The sequence below is a fragment of the Haliotis asinina genome, chromosome 10 (genome assembly GCF_037392515.1).
Source record: "Haliotis asinina isolate JCU_RB_2024 chromosome 10, JCU_Hal_asi_v2, whole genome shotgun sequence".
Lineage (NCBI taxonomy): Eukaryota > Metazoa > Mollusca > Gastropoda > Lepetellida > Haliotidae > Haliotis > Haliotis asinina.
Window position 1 is genome coordinate 57646315 of NC_090289.1, and position 14369 is coordinate 57660683.

The following is a 14369-nucleotide window of genomic DNA, read 5'->3' on the forward strand; positions in this document are numbered from 1 at the left end:
ATGAGTAGATGATAGTGAGGTTGTGCCAGGGGATGAGTAGATGATAGTGAGGTTGTGTCAAGGGATGAGTAGATGATAGTAAGGTTGTGTCAAGGGATGAGTAGATGATAGTGAGGTTGTGTCAAGGGATGAGTAGATGATAGTGAGGTTCTGCCAGGGGATGAGTAGATGATAGTGAGGTTGTGCCAGGGGATGAGTAGATGATAGTAAGGTTGTGCCAGGGGATGAGTAGATGATAGTGAGGTTGTGTTAAGGGATGAGTAGATGATAGTAAGGTTGTGTCAAGGGATGAGTAGATGATAGTAAGGTTGTGCCAGGGGATGAGTAGATGATAGTAAGGTTGTGCCAGGGGATGAGTAGATGATAGTGAGGTTGTGTCAAGGGATGAGTAGATGATAGTGAGGTTGTGTCAAGGGATGAGTAGATGATAGTAAGGTTGTGCCAGGGGATGAGTAGATGATAGTAAGGTTGTGCCAGGGGATGAGTAGATGATAGTGAGGTTGTGCCAGGGGATGAGTAGATGATAGTGAGGTTGTGTCAAGGGATGAGTAGATGATAGTGAGGTTGTGTCAAGGGATGAGTAGATGATAGTAAGGTTGTGCCAGGGGATGAGTAGATGATAGTAAGGTTGTGCCAGGGGATGAGTAGATGATAGTGAGGTTGTGTCAAGGGATGAGTAGATGATAGTGAGGTTGTGTCAAGGGATGAGTAGATGATAGTAAGGTTGTGCCAGGGGATGAGTAGATGATAGTAAGGTTGTGCCAGGGGATGAGTAGATGATAGTGAGGTTGTGTCAAGGGATGAGTAGATGATAGTGAGGTTGTGTCAAGGGATGAGTAGATGATAGTGAGGTTGTGCCAGGGGATGAGTAGATGATAGTGAGGTTGTGTCAAGGGATGAGTAGATGATAGTGAGGTTGTGCCAGGGGATGAGTAGATGATAGTAAGGTTGTGCCAGGGGATGAGTAGATGATAGTAAGGTTGTGCCAGGGGATGAGTAGATGATAGTGAGGTTGTGCCAGGGGATGAGTAGATGATAGTGAGGTTGTGCCAGGGGATGAGTAGATGATAGTGAGGTTGTGCCAGTGGATGAGTAGATGATAGTGAGGTTGTGTCCGAGGATGAGCAGATGATTGTGAAGGATGGAAACAGACCTGGAGGTTGTTGTAATGGATGCAGGCAAGATGTTTAGTTTTTCCATGGTGTAAAGATAAGATGAGGTTGTCATTTTTGTGAGTGATTTAATGGGGAGTTTGAGGTTGAGGTTAAGATATGAGGTTATGGCACGAAAATGGTCGTTGACAGGGAGGTCGTTGCATTGGATGGAGATTAAGAGGGGACGTTTTGACATGTGAGGTGACGCCCAGGAGATCGGTTAAAAGAGTAAACAATGATGTGGCATGAGTTGTGGGCAATTCGGTGATAGTGTGCCATATCTGTACTCACGGCGGTCACGAGAACAAAGTGGCAAGAGCGTTGCGATATTTATGGCTATCTTATTCAGAAACTAACACGGGTGATCTTAGGTTAGCAGCCCTCGAAAGAATATGTTTTTTCTTCCTGGTGAACTTCTTAAGAAGCGATGTTAATGATCAACTAGCGTGTGACAAAACGATCGAAAGCTTTGAATTACTCCCGTCGTCATTATCTGACTGTTTAGCCTCGCATCGTATGAAACGTTTCACACACACTGCCTCTTAAGCCCGCAAAGATCGGTAATCAACAACGCCGGAATTGGTGAGGATGACGTTGAAACCAATCGCCGTGCAAGACGATGCGGAGATGGCACCGCGCGATGGAAACAAGACACCGCAAGGGAAGCTCAGGGCAATCCAAATAGATATCACAAAAACTACACACATATCATTAAAGTGTACTTAGACAATGATCCACGGACAGAATCCTCGCTGACCAATACATGATAGTTTGCTTCAGATCCGATTTAACGCATGCCGCATGTTTGACAGGGGATCACGTGTTACTCCCAAATGGTTCTCGGTTCCCATGTGAATGTCTCGTTGGAGTAAGACAATTCCAAGTGATTATCATGTGAGATGATGACCTTTAACGATCCGAATCAACGCAGTTAACAATGATATGCTCGTTCTTGGGAAATCACTGGTCTCATCACTATTTTTCATGGATCCATTCGAATATTAATAGTCCCAGTTCTGCCTCCGTCAAACGGGAACACTTCACAAGGATAATCAAGACTAGTTAATATGTTTTATTCATCATAGTAAAACTGTCCTGTCCACGCTTGAAGCCGCATTTCCGAGGCCTATGAATTGCATTGTGTGCATTTTATTCGTGACCGTGCTCAGATCTGTTCATAATCATGTGAGTGTCTTGCATCAAAAACATCGTACAATTTAGCAATATGTACCTGCGAAGAACAGTCTGGTCCACAAAAATAGTAGTTACAGTATGTCCCGTTCTATCTTATCTCAGTCCCTTGATTGCCAAGGGAAACATGCACACGGTAAAACGGTAAACGCGACTTGACGCAAGTGAGATTTTACACCGTGTTTCAACATATCACAACGTTTGTACGGCAAATGAAACCGACAACGGAAATTCATGTATTAATTTCGGAATCAGTTTTACTAGTGTTGCACATCCCCGCATACGAGCGGGGGACCCTACTGTCTTGTCACTACCTGGATGGTACATTGCACATCCCAGTCATGCACGGACCATACAGACCACATGTAGCTGGATGTATTTATGAACGCAGACGACACCAGAAATACACTGATACCTTCGGGACCACATTACCATGGAAACGCATGGTCGCTAAAATGGTCAAGGTCCAGAATCTGCACTATGTTGATTGATGGAAACCTGATAGGATGTACGACGTTCTCGCTGAAATACCGAACTAATCTCGTGCGAGACGAGCCTTTGATATTTAGATAGAAAACGTTGATGACACGTTAATAAGAAAGTTAATGTCGACAAGGATATTGATAATACTGACGATGTACAGCTTTATTACGATTACACATGTTACCATTCCATAAGTCTTAAGGCTGCACAAGGAGTGTGTAAATGCCACAGTCAAACTCTAATGCGGCAATACGAACGTTCTCCTTCTGGGACGACAACAGTGACTGACAACATGAACATACCGCTAAGCAATCTACCTCCGGGTCGGACCATCTGGTCCAGATTATCCGCCAGAGGCGACCGCCAATGGACCCGGTAAAACCATCTCGACCTGCTGTTAGGGGATATGGTTACATCCGGGAGGTCGAGACACAGGGCAGCCTATCGACACTCAAGACTGTCATAGTCTTAACTCACATACGATCCAGTGTTGAAAGTCTACATCTAAAGATGTACACAACACTCTAGTCTGTCTCTCAATTCCTCACACGTACATTTCTCGAACGTGCAAAACCTTCTGAAATGAAAATGTTCTTAATAAAGGACATCTAGTGTTTTTCCAAACCAATCTCCCATTTCTCTCAGGTTCCTTTTCAGTTGAAATAGAATTATTTATTTCTATCGACATTACATATTTTCAGAGACTAAGCGTTTATCTATTTTCCACACTTTTCCATCTAATAGGAAAGCGCTTCGCTGTAGATAGAACACATATGTTTTCCAAACCCTGGCTCTCGTCTTTGTCATAAAATGTTCCACGTAGGTGTTTTTAGAATTAATTACCTATCGCTTACTTATAATTACAGCTCAGCTCCGATAACGATCTCTCAAGGAGGCGTCTGTCACAGATATTATGCTGTTCGGGGCTTTAATATACATGAAAGACTTTCTAGCATATTAATGTCAACTACCAGTCGAAGACGCGAATTACCTTTTAACTCTAATTTCCTATCAAAGTGATCATAATTAACACAAATGGAGCCCTACACGTACAATATACATAAACACTACAGAGGAAGCTGTCGACGTAAATGTATTAATTCGCATGTCATCAGGTTATCATCATCAGCGTCTGAGGAGATGATGACGTTTAATTGATGTTGTGTAGCTGCCCACGGTATAAACAGATCCTCCACGGATGCTGTGTTCAGTAGCATCGTTATGTCGTGCGGCCTGGTGAACCTGTATTCCTAGTCTGAGCCTAACTGAATTCTTACATGTACATATTTCATCGTCTTCAAAATAATGACTTGGAAACTGACAACTAACATCAGGGATGTTAAACACAGCCTCTACCTAATACACCCCATCACGCCTCTACTCATACTGTTCCGTCCTCACAACACCTAATACACCCCATCACACCTCTGCTTATACTGTTCCGTCCTCACAACACCTAATACACCCCGTCACACCTCTACTTATACTGTTCCGTCCTCACAACACCTAATACACCCCATCACTCCTCTACGTATACTGTTCCGTCCTCACAACACCTAATACACCCCGTCACACCTCTACTTATACTGTTCCGTCCTCACAACACCTAATACACCCCGTCACTCCTCTACGTATACTGTTCCGTCCTCACAACACCTAATACACCCCGTCACACCTCTACTCATACTGTTCCGTCCTCACAACACCTAATACACCCCATCACGCCTCTACGTATACTGTTCCGTCCTCACAACACCTAATACACCCCGTCACACCTCTACTCATACTGTTCCGTCCTCACAACACCTAATACACCCCATCACACCTCTACATATACTGTTCCGTCCTCACAACACCTAATACACCCCATCACGCCTCTACGTATACTGTTCCGTCCTCACAACACCTAATACACCCCGTCACACATCTACTCATACTGTTCCGTCCTCACAACACCTAATACACCCCATCACACCTCTACTCATACTGTTCCGTCCTCACAACACCTAATACACCCCATCACACCTCTACGTATACTGTTCCGTCCTCACAACACCTAATACACCCCGTCACACCTCTACTCATACTGTTCCGTCCTCACAACACCTAATACACCCCATCACACCTCTACTTATACTGTTCCGTCCTCACAACACCTAATACACCCCATCACACCTCTACGTATACTGTTCCGTCCTCACAACACCTAATACACCCCATCACGCATCTACGTATATTGTTCCGTCCTCACAACACCTAATACACCCCAACACGCCTCTACGGAGGTCCGTCCTCACAACACCTAATACACCCCATCACACCTCTGCTTATACTGTTCCGTCCTAACAACACCTAATACACCCCATCACACCTCTACGGAGTTCCGTCCTCACAACACCTAATACACCCCATCACGCATCTACGTATATTGTTCCGTCCTCACAACACCTAATACACCCCATCACACCTCTGCTTATACTGTTCCGTCCTCACAACACCTAATACACCCCGTCACACCTCTACTTATACTGTTCCGTCCTCACAACACCTAATACACCCCATCACGCCTCACCTTTCTCTTCTGGCCTCACCATACTTAATACACCTCGTGACGTCTCTAGACACTATCCCGTCCTCGTCAAACCGAGTACACCCCATCACGCATCCAGACACCCAACACACCGTCACACATCCAGACACCCAACACCCCGCCACGCATCCTCACTACACCTAACTGTGTATTCTTGAGTGATACCTTCCGGTTTGAAGTTACCATTGGTTTTTCTTGAGAGTCGTCCCTTCCTGTGTGAAGTTTCTATTTATTGTTCTAGAGAGTGATACCTTCCGATTTGAAGTTACCATTGGTTATTCTTGAGAGTCCCCGCTTCCGCTGTGACGTTACCGTTGGTTATTCTAGAGAATCCCCCTTTCTGCTTTGAAGTTACCGTTGGTTATTCTTGAGAGTCACCCCTTCTGCTGTGACGTTACTATTGATTATTCTAGAGAACCCCCCTTCTGCTGTGACGTTACCGTTGGTTATTCTTGAGAATCCCCCTTTCTGCTGTGAAGTTACCATTGGTTATTCTTGAGAGTCACCCCTTCTGCTTTGAAGTTACCATTGGTTATTCTTGAGAGTCACCCCTTCTAATGTGAAGTTACCATTGGTTATTCTTGAGAGTCCCCCCTTCCGCTGTGAAGTTACCATTGGTTATTCTTGAGAGTCCCCCCTTCCGCTGTGAAGTTACCATTGGTTATTCTTGAGAGTCCCCCCTTCCGCTGTGAAGTTACCATTGGTTATTCTTGAGAGTCCCCCCTTCCGCTGTGAAGTCACCATTGACCAAAGCACAACAATACACTCAACAACACCGTCACACTCCACCTATACATTAAGGCAGTAAGGTTACTTAATGGATTCTGCAATAGTTGCCTGCTTTGGATGGACCAGAAAAATATGAATTAAGATGGTATTGTTCGCGGTAATGTCCTTCCTGTGTATACAGAGTAACAGGGTACTAGGTGAACATTACATTGTCAGATTCATCAGCCCAAAGAAGGAGCAAAAACGACAAGATAGCACGAGAACAAACATCAACCATTTTATTGCAAGTCGTAACGTATGCGCCCCATGTTATCAAAATTGGAATTTCTTTCCTGATGTGCTGCAAAACATATTTCCTTTAAAACCACGTCCATTTCCAAATGGAAAATTGTCCATGAGGGAGAGTAGGCGGCAAATAGCCAGATCGCTACAAGCGTGAGTGCAGATGACAAACACGTCCACATCGCAGCGCGAGGCGTGGCGAAAGTAGGCACGGCCATGCTTTCCCAACCAGCGATCACATTTAGAGCCTCTATCCATTACGGCAACATCTGTCATTATCTGCACAAAGTAACCGCTAGAGCCAAGTTAGTTGTAATCAGTATTTTATTGCTTTCTAATATCATCCTTGCTTCGGGGAAAACGTGACAAATTCAAAAAGTTTCAGATAATTGCAAAATTTTGACTTAAGCTTTGTTTTAATCGGTTAAATGGAATACGTGGTGAAATTCTGAGTGAACTTTGCTTCATAATTTGGTGAAAACCGTCAGTGTTTAAACTAGGATGACATCGCCGCAAGCCAACTATGTCAATTAATATTCAATGACATCATTACTGAGTTTGATTTCTACACAGTGTGCGTGTGACCCTGTACATCATGAGTATAAACAGACCCACGCTTCAGTATTATTAATCTGAAGCAGAAGCTTCCATTTTTCTCTCGCTAGTCTGCCTCCCAGTCCCTGAACCACATCAGTTTCCATACTACCATGCCCACCATGGAATGCTAACCTGGATGAAGCAATTCTAGGTTTCCTAAGGTCATGGTCCGTTATCCCCCATCTCACAGGTGCTTCTTTTCAACCTAAGTGGATTTGATTTGTTACTGTATTGAGAGACCAAACGTTAGTCTACTAGCCCTCTAACATCAGACGTGTTTGCTACGTGCGTGTGTTGACCGCACATCAGGACCAACTGCACAGACATCATGATTCATTATTATGTCGCTGACCCGTGAAGGTCCGGGGAAGAGTAGGCCTACAACAACCCATGCTTGCCATAAAAGGCGAATATTCTTGTCGTAAATGACCACTAACGGGATCGGGTGGTCAGGCTTGCTGACTTGGTTGACACTTGTCATCGGTTCTCAGTTACGCAGATCGATGCTCATGCTGTTGGTCACTGGATTGTCTGGTCCAGAGTCGATTATTTTCAGACCCCCGCCACATAGCTGACATACTGCTGAGTTTGCTTGAAACTAAACTCACTCACCATTACGTCCCTTCTCAACGCCAGGATCTTAGTTCTGCATGAATGTAGATGGGTTTCTTCTTCCCTTAAAGACACAGAGACTAGGTTAGGTCGAAGGGGTTTACAGAATACCGATTTCATCAAGCGCCAAGACGTCTCCTCCATTGCAGTCATATTCCATTTTCCATCTCCATTGTAGTCTTCATCGAAAACCGTCTGAGGACAGCCATATTCACATATAGGAGTTTTCTATTATAACCTTTTAGGATGAGTCTTCACGCATACTCGAACCAATTTCCAAACCCTCTGATATATACAGAGTCTCGTGTAAATAACCCTGCAAGAGGCAGTGCTTGGGTACCAGGGGGGACCGCTGAAATCCATCACGGTTTTTTATACTTAACATAACATGATATAAAGTAGGTAAGTGGCTCTGTGATGCTCAGGCCACTTCCTATGTAATGTCTTCCCCTTTCTGTATGTCCCCGAGCAACACCCCACCTCGGAAATATGCAGCCAGGAGTACATTATTCAAGGCACCAGCTTTACACAGAACAGCCAGTTTACACAGTTCTAGGCAATAAACGAAAACGAATTTTGAAATGGAAGTCAATGTTAAGGAACAAAACAAGAACAACGAAAGTCATGGACCTACTCCACTATACTACATCTGTGAGTGGCGACGCCTTTACAAGACTTTAAATGCCTATTCAGTGACTTAAAACAAGGAATTGCGGCAATCGAGCCGAAGACTTCAAACACATCTCACGTGACTAATTCGGAGTCAGTGACTTACAGAGCTTCAAGGTGGTGTTGACGGATGAGGAAGGATCTTGTGGCTTCAGATATTAATATTGTAAGTCATTCACCTTGTTTTCATGCTTGAACACGACAACGATAGCTATATCATTAAGGGAGAATATGGCGTTTACACAACGATTACACTTGGAAACTTTAATGAATTAGGGGATTATTCCTGTAAGAATGCATTAACATCATAGAGTAATCCGTCTCGATGAACTGCGCAGTGAGTGGTCTTAGCGACAACAACAGCATGCAAAATATCCGGTACTCATTGCATCCAAAAAGGCGCTGTTGCATATTAATTGTGAGAAACGTGTTACTGTCAACTGGTTTAAAACTGACTCTTTACTGAATGTTGTTAGAGGTTGCCTGGACTTTTCTGTATCCAATCTGTATCCAATCATCAAAGTCAAAACGAGTACTGTAACTGTCCCAACTGACCTTGCAAAGAACCATACCTGCCAGGTATCCGTTGAAAGCACTCAACAATTTACCTTCACTTCAAACAAATACCACCAGTCCCTGTGAGAGAACAATGGGGTATAGAAGTTGTTGTATGTATTATTACAACACTATGAGAGATACACTCACACACCGTGTGTCGGAACTTGGGGGATTTCAGTGTACTGCATTAGAACATGGCAAAATACACGACGTAAAATGCAGTTAATGCATGTTAATCTCAGGCTTTAACCTTAGTCAATGAATAAAGGAGAAAATCTGAACTTACAAGTACCAAATCCATGCCCAGCTTAAGCCTCTTGCGAAGAAAATGTTCTCCTTTGTGGACCATTTACAAGCCTGCCTTGCCTACCTCAGTAACACAATATTGTTACAGGAAACACACACACAAATCTGGTGGATTCGTGTGTGCACGAATTTACCTCACATGCAATGCAACGGTCGGGTATATCTACTCAGCCCCTTCTGTTGTTCCCTGTGCTTCAGCTGCTCTGCTGCACCATTTCCGGGTTGGCCAACTTCCCAGTAACTACGATGACGGACTTGAGCAACACTATCCTGACGCTGTGACAGAAGACGTGACAACCTGGTTTATGTAGAGTTCAGATCCCCTGGAGAACAAAGCAGCGTGATTGTTGCATTCTGTTTCCACGTTCTACTCTAACATTCAAATTAACTCGACTTCCGACGCATGTCCCAGTCGAGAGTAGTTTCATTTCGGACGCGCTCCGTGAAACGATGAGAAAATGTTAAATATGACATGTCACGTGCTGCGGTCCCCGTTGGGCATAAAACACCTTGCAGTGAGTTATTTCTTCAGTATTGAATATGTTGACCTGTACATGCATGCCTCACACAGCTCATCATCACCTGCACTAAACGATATCAGCTCTGGTGCTATTGTCACACGGGGTTTCAGTTTAAGATCGTTGATTCTAGCTGGACCCTTGAGGGAATGTTGTGAGAACTTGATTTCGTCCTTCATTTTAGATCAGGTCCGAAGCCTTGGCCGTTATAACATTAGGGTTTAATACTATCCCGGTGTTTCACCACGGGTTTTAATCGGGACGGACTGAAGATTCAAACCCGACAGAAGACGTACTCCATGGATCGGGGCCCCATGCTACGAAAGGCTTATGGTGGTGTCAGCGGATTCGGTGGACATATGTTTCGGTATGGGCGTATCTTGTTTCACAGATCTACATGTATATTGAATTTGACATTCACACACACCCCCAACCCCCACCCCCACCCCCCACCCCCACCCCCCATAGCACACCCCTTCCTTCAGGAGGCTATAGCAAATTTTTATTTTGGCTAAGGGGTTTAGTTAAGAGACAAAATATTACTTTATATTGCAGTGTTTCTTCTCTGAAATATTGTTATACTAATGTACAGATGTTAAGATCATCCCCACTGAATCGTCTTTTGCGACTTGAGCACCGCCACTTCCGTGAAATGCTACATCATTACCTGCTCAGCGCTACAATCAACGAAGCAAACGGTACAGAGGACGCTCCTGAAAAGTCCCGATATATATCAAGAAGGTAATTCCATGGCTTATTTATATTCCAGTACCCTTTCTACATTAACAATACTGCATAACCTTTAGAAAATGTAGTCTGGAAGTATATATCGAGATAAAGAGAGGCCTAGGCATAGCGTCTTATCGGTTGGATAGTAATAGGTAATCGACATTCGTTTACGTAAACCTGACATCGATGTCCTCAGAAGCCTCTGTTCGTGCTGATCAACGTCCTCTCCCTTCACACAAACTGGACTGTGCTGTTTGTCAAGTCGAGAGTCACACGTTCTTACAACGTTATGGTGTTGTTTTTGCCCTCATTTATGCAGTGATTCCGTAATGCAAACATATGGCGGGACCAAGAGGGATACAAGAAGGACCTGTGGTCCAAGAATTTGTGGCAGACATTGCTAAAGTCGCTGTCTTGTCTCATCAAAAGAACGCCGAGGCACGGCTCCACAGTACGGGAGTAGGCACCACGTACAGATTGAGCAAAGCTTCATCCCTATGAGTCAATTTGTTCATAATTGCGAGTTGCCAGTCAGAAGTGCTCTCCAAATATTCTATAACCACTAGAAGACTTTTTGCACCGCGAAACTGATGCTCTGTGGAGTTAGAGATTGAAGGCGTATAGCTTGGGGATTCTACGCTACCTGGGAGGGGATGAGCTGTAATTCATTCACTTCCTATATATCATGAGGGTTTTAATAAACCAGTTAAAGGTATTGGCAATCTCATGCAAAAACTAAATGATGTTTATACAGAACTACAGGCACACAATTATAATGTGAAAGTTCGTGTGATATCCAATACTTGACACTTCACACGGCATCAGGGGAATGTAAAGGGAGTGTGGTTATTGTAGCATTATGTATAAGCGATAACTGGATGCCACTCTCAGCGTGTTATGTGCTACCAACTGTCGTGTAAGGTAAATCACACATTAAATACCTTTCTGGGTATTAACGTTACTGCCATGCTAAACTTATAAGAACACTGAACATTTCCCCCAAACCTTAGTGAACTCATGACAAACGAATAACGAAGTAAGCGATGCGGAAGAAATATGGCATGTTGGATTTAATCAGTCACCTATACACGGCCTTCTATTGTCTGTTAGGAGCCGAATATAGAGCAACGGGCAATGGGCTTATTGCATTTCAGGGACGTAATTCCCGCATCTTCAATCATGTAAGCAGGAGAGATGTCCTATCAGCCTCTCCATGCTAGAATGAAGCAATGCCAGGAACATGAAGACTCCCACTGACAAGGATTGAGGAGATCGTCATTTCTATCCATCATTATCACGTATGTCCAGACAGTATTATAGTGTTCGATGGAAAGAAAAGGGATGTTACAGCGACAGCTTCTTACACAGGGAGATGCATCACAGGACGTTCTGGCACTGCTCTAGATCAGTCGGCATCACACACCGACAAAGACGTATTTGAAGATGTTCTTCTTGATAGTATTATGAGTACCAACCTTCCAGGAACACATCCTTTAAAGCTCCTATCGTTTTGGGTTTTCTTTTTTTTCGCTATTTTTAAAAGATATAACGTCTATTAGTTTTTGCTATGATTGTTGATGGATCCCGTTGGCTTTCTTGAGGTGACGTAATAGAGAGAATATTTCCGTCCTGTGTAGACCGGGAGCTTCAAGCCATCCTGCCTTGAGTTGCTTTGTTCGAAGTTAAAATATTCATCAATTTAAAATTCTATAGAGTCATACAGTTACAATCACATTAACAATTTCTTCTTTTTTTTCAGTATCTCTTTACGAGCATTGATTCAACTGACAGGTCAAGGGGACAACCCAGGCGAGAGTGCAGTTCGAAACCAATTGTCAGGAACACTATGAACATTTCACCTTGTTGTATATGCTAAGTTAGTATTACCTAAGAATATGATCGTGTTACTAAACTAATAACTGCCTCACTGACTCCATTTATAAAATATATTCCACTCACATGGTTCAGCTGAATGTGATCTAGTTGTCATCACAAATAATTATTGAGTCACTCTTGCCCCCACAAATAATTACTGAGTCACTCTTGCCCCCACAAATAATTACTGAGTCACTCTTGCCCCCACAAATAATTCCAAATACGAAAATACACCTGCGTATTAACATGATACGACGGACGTGTTTCAAGTCAAGTAATTACATGTACCTTGAAACAGCAGCGACCTCCATTTGTCACCGAGCCCTACAGACGGACGCTCGTCAGACTGTCTGTTGTCAGGAGCAATCGCGCTGGATGCCCATTCATGTAGCTGTTACGTTAGCTAAGTCAAATCTGGACTCATTTTCCTGTCAGCATGTCCCAGGATAGCACACGCCATAACGTATCATGCATATTATTCAGACAGATGCAGGTAAACAAGGGATGGGCTGAAATGGTATTTTAATAACCCCGAATGTATAGGTAGGGTAGTTTACAAGATAAACAAAAAAAATGTTGTGAAATACCGAGAAACATACCATCCAGTAAAACATCACTGACGAGCCCTTCAGTTGGGTCACGGCATATAGTTATATTACATACATAAACAGCCGCTCGATAGACAGTTGACATTGGTGTCTGTTCTTATGACAAATCCAGACCCTCTAAAGTGTTGTAACGGTCCTACTGACACGATTGCTCAACCCAATATCAGTTCACCGATTATCCTACAACGTCATTGCAAGTACACCTGCCTGCCGAGAAACGCGGGGCATCTAGAATAACGGTCTGTTTTTAAGATACCCTGACTGGCAACGCGGCAAGGCGCCACCTGATGGTGTGGGGATACCTTTGAAGTCTTACCGTCACTTAGTGACAAACCTTCTAAAGATATTTTTATTTCTGCATTTTTATATTTTATTTGAGGACGATCTAAAGACGAAGCTAAGTAACATGCAACACCAAGGACACGAGTGTCTACTTACCCACTGTGCCTCTGGTCTGGAGGTCGCACTGTCAGGACCCCTGTTGGATTATTCTATGTTCTTCACACTCCCTCGTTAACCCCTGAGGTTATGTGTCTATATACCGTCCCCTCCCTCCAATAGCCTTGGATCATCTGTTTTTCTCTCCGGCCAGACACGGGATAGAATACTTATAGACAGCTCTCTCAGCAGTGGATCAAATTTCTCCTTCGAATTCCAAGTGAAGTTTTCAGGGCGTTTGGGCGCAACTCGAAACAGTGAAAGCATGCCTCGAGACCGAACTGCGAAGATGAACTGAAGGCATGTCGGCTACTACGCAGACCATTAAAGTTCTGAAGTGTCTTTCAGAGTTTCTCAGGTGTCAGGTAGCTAGCAACTTCCGGAAATGCCCGAGTACTTCCGAATGAATGTTTGCGATACACATGTGTGTGTCCGGACTAGGGAGGATGGGGACCCTTCAGATCAGAGGAGTCTATTGTCTCAGAAACGTACACCACACCTTGCCGCAAGTTTCACATGTTTCTGTTCCAAGCACAAGTCGGTTCCTTGTGACGTCGCCCTCCTGGACATGAGGATGGGTCAACGGTCAACTGCCCGGATCTGTCCACCGCTCCCTGAAAAATATATATGTAATATAGTTTTTAGCGAGTTACAAATATTAGTTTGAGAAGGAAAGAGACCTCCTGGCTGCCAGGCGTCTCGTTAAAAACAGGTGTTTTAGGATTGTATCATAACATATGAAGTAGTGTCTCTTTGACAAAACAATACCTCACAAACATCACAGTGTTGAATATTGACGCACTGCGAAGATCCCTTCTAATACATCCCGACCAGTTGATTCTTGGATGTGCCCATAAGCATCTTGGAGTGACCACAACCTGCACTCAACATCTCCACTGGACCCATTACACCAGCACACGCTGTCATTGCTATGTAACTACAGTGATCCTGTGTGTCTGTCTCTATAAACTGTTTGTATTTTGTATGCGGATACGTTGCAACGGGGGATACGTGTATTTCACCTTCAATG

At 43.8% G+C, this 14369-nt stretch overlaps 1 protein-coding gene across 1 annotated transcript in view; it reads right to left on the bottom strand.

Annotated features, from left to right (window-relative positions):
- Positions 1–13640, bottom strand: part of LOC137298022 (muscarinic acetylcholine receptor gar-2-like) — a 111872-nt gene extending 98232 nt beyond the window's left edge. The window contains exon 1 of the mRNA XM_067830054.1: positions 13340–13640. The gene's annotated coding sequence lies outside the window, so the exon portion shown is untranslated. The remainder of the gene's footprint in view (positions 1–13339) is intronic.
- Positions 13641–14369: the final 729 nt, after the last annotated feature.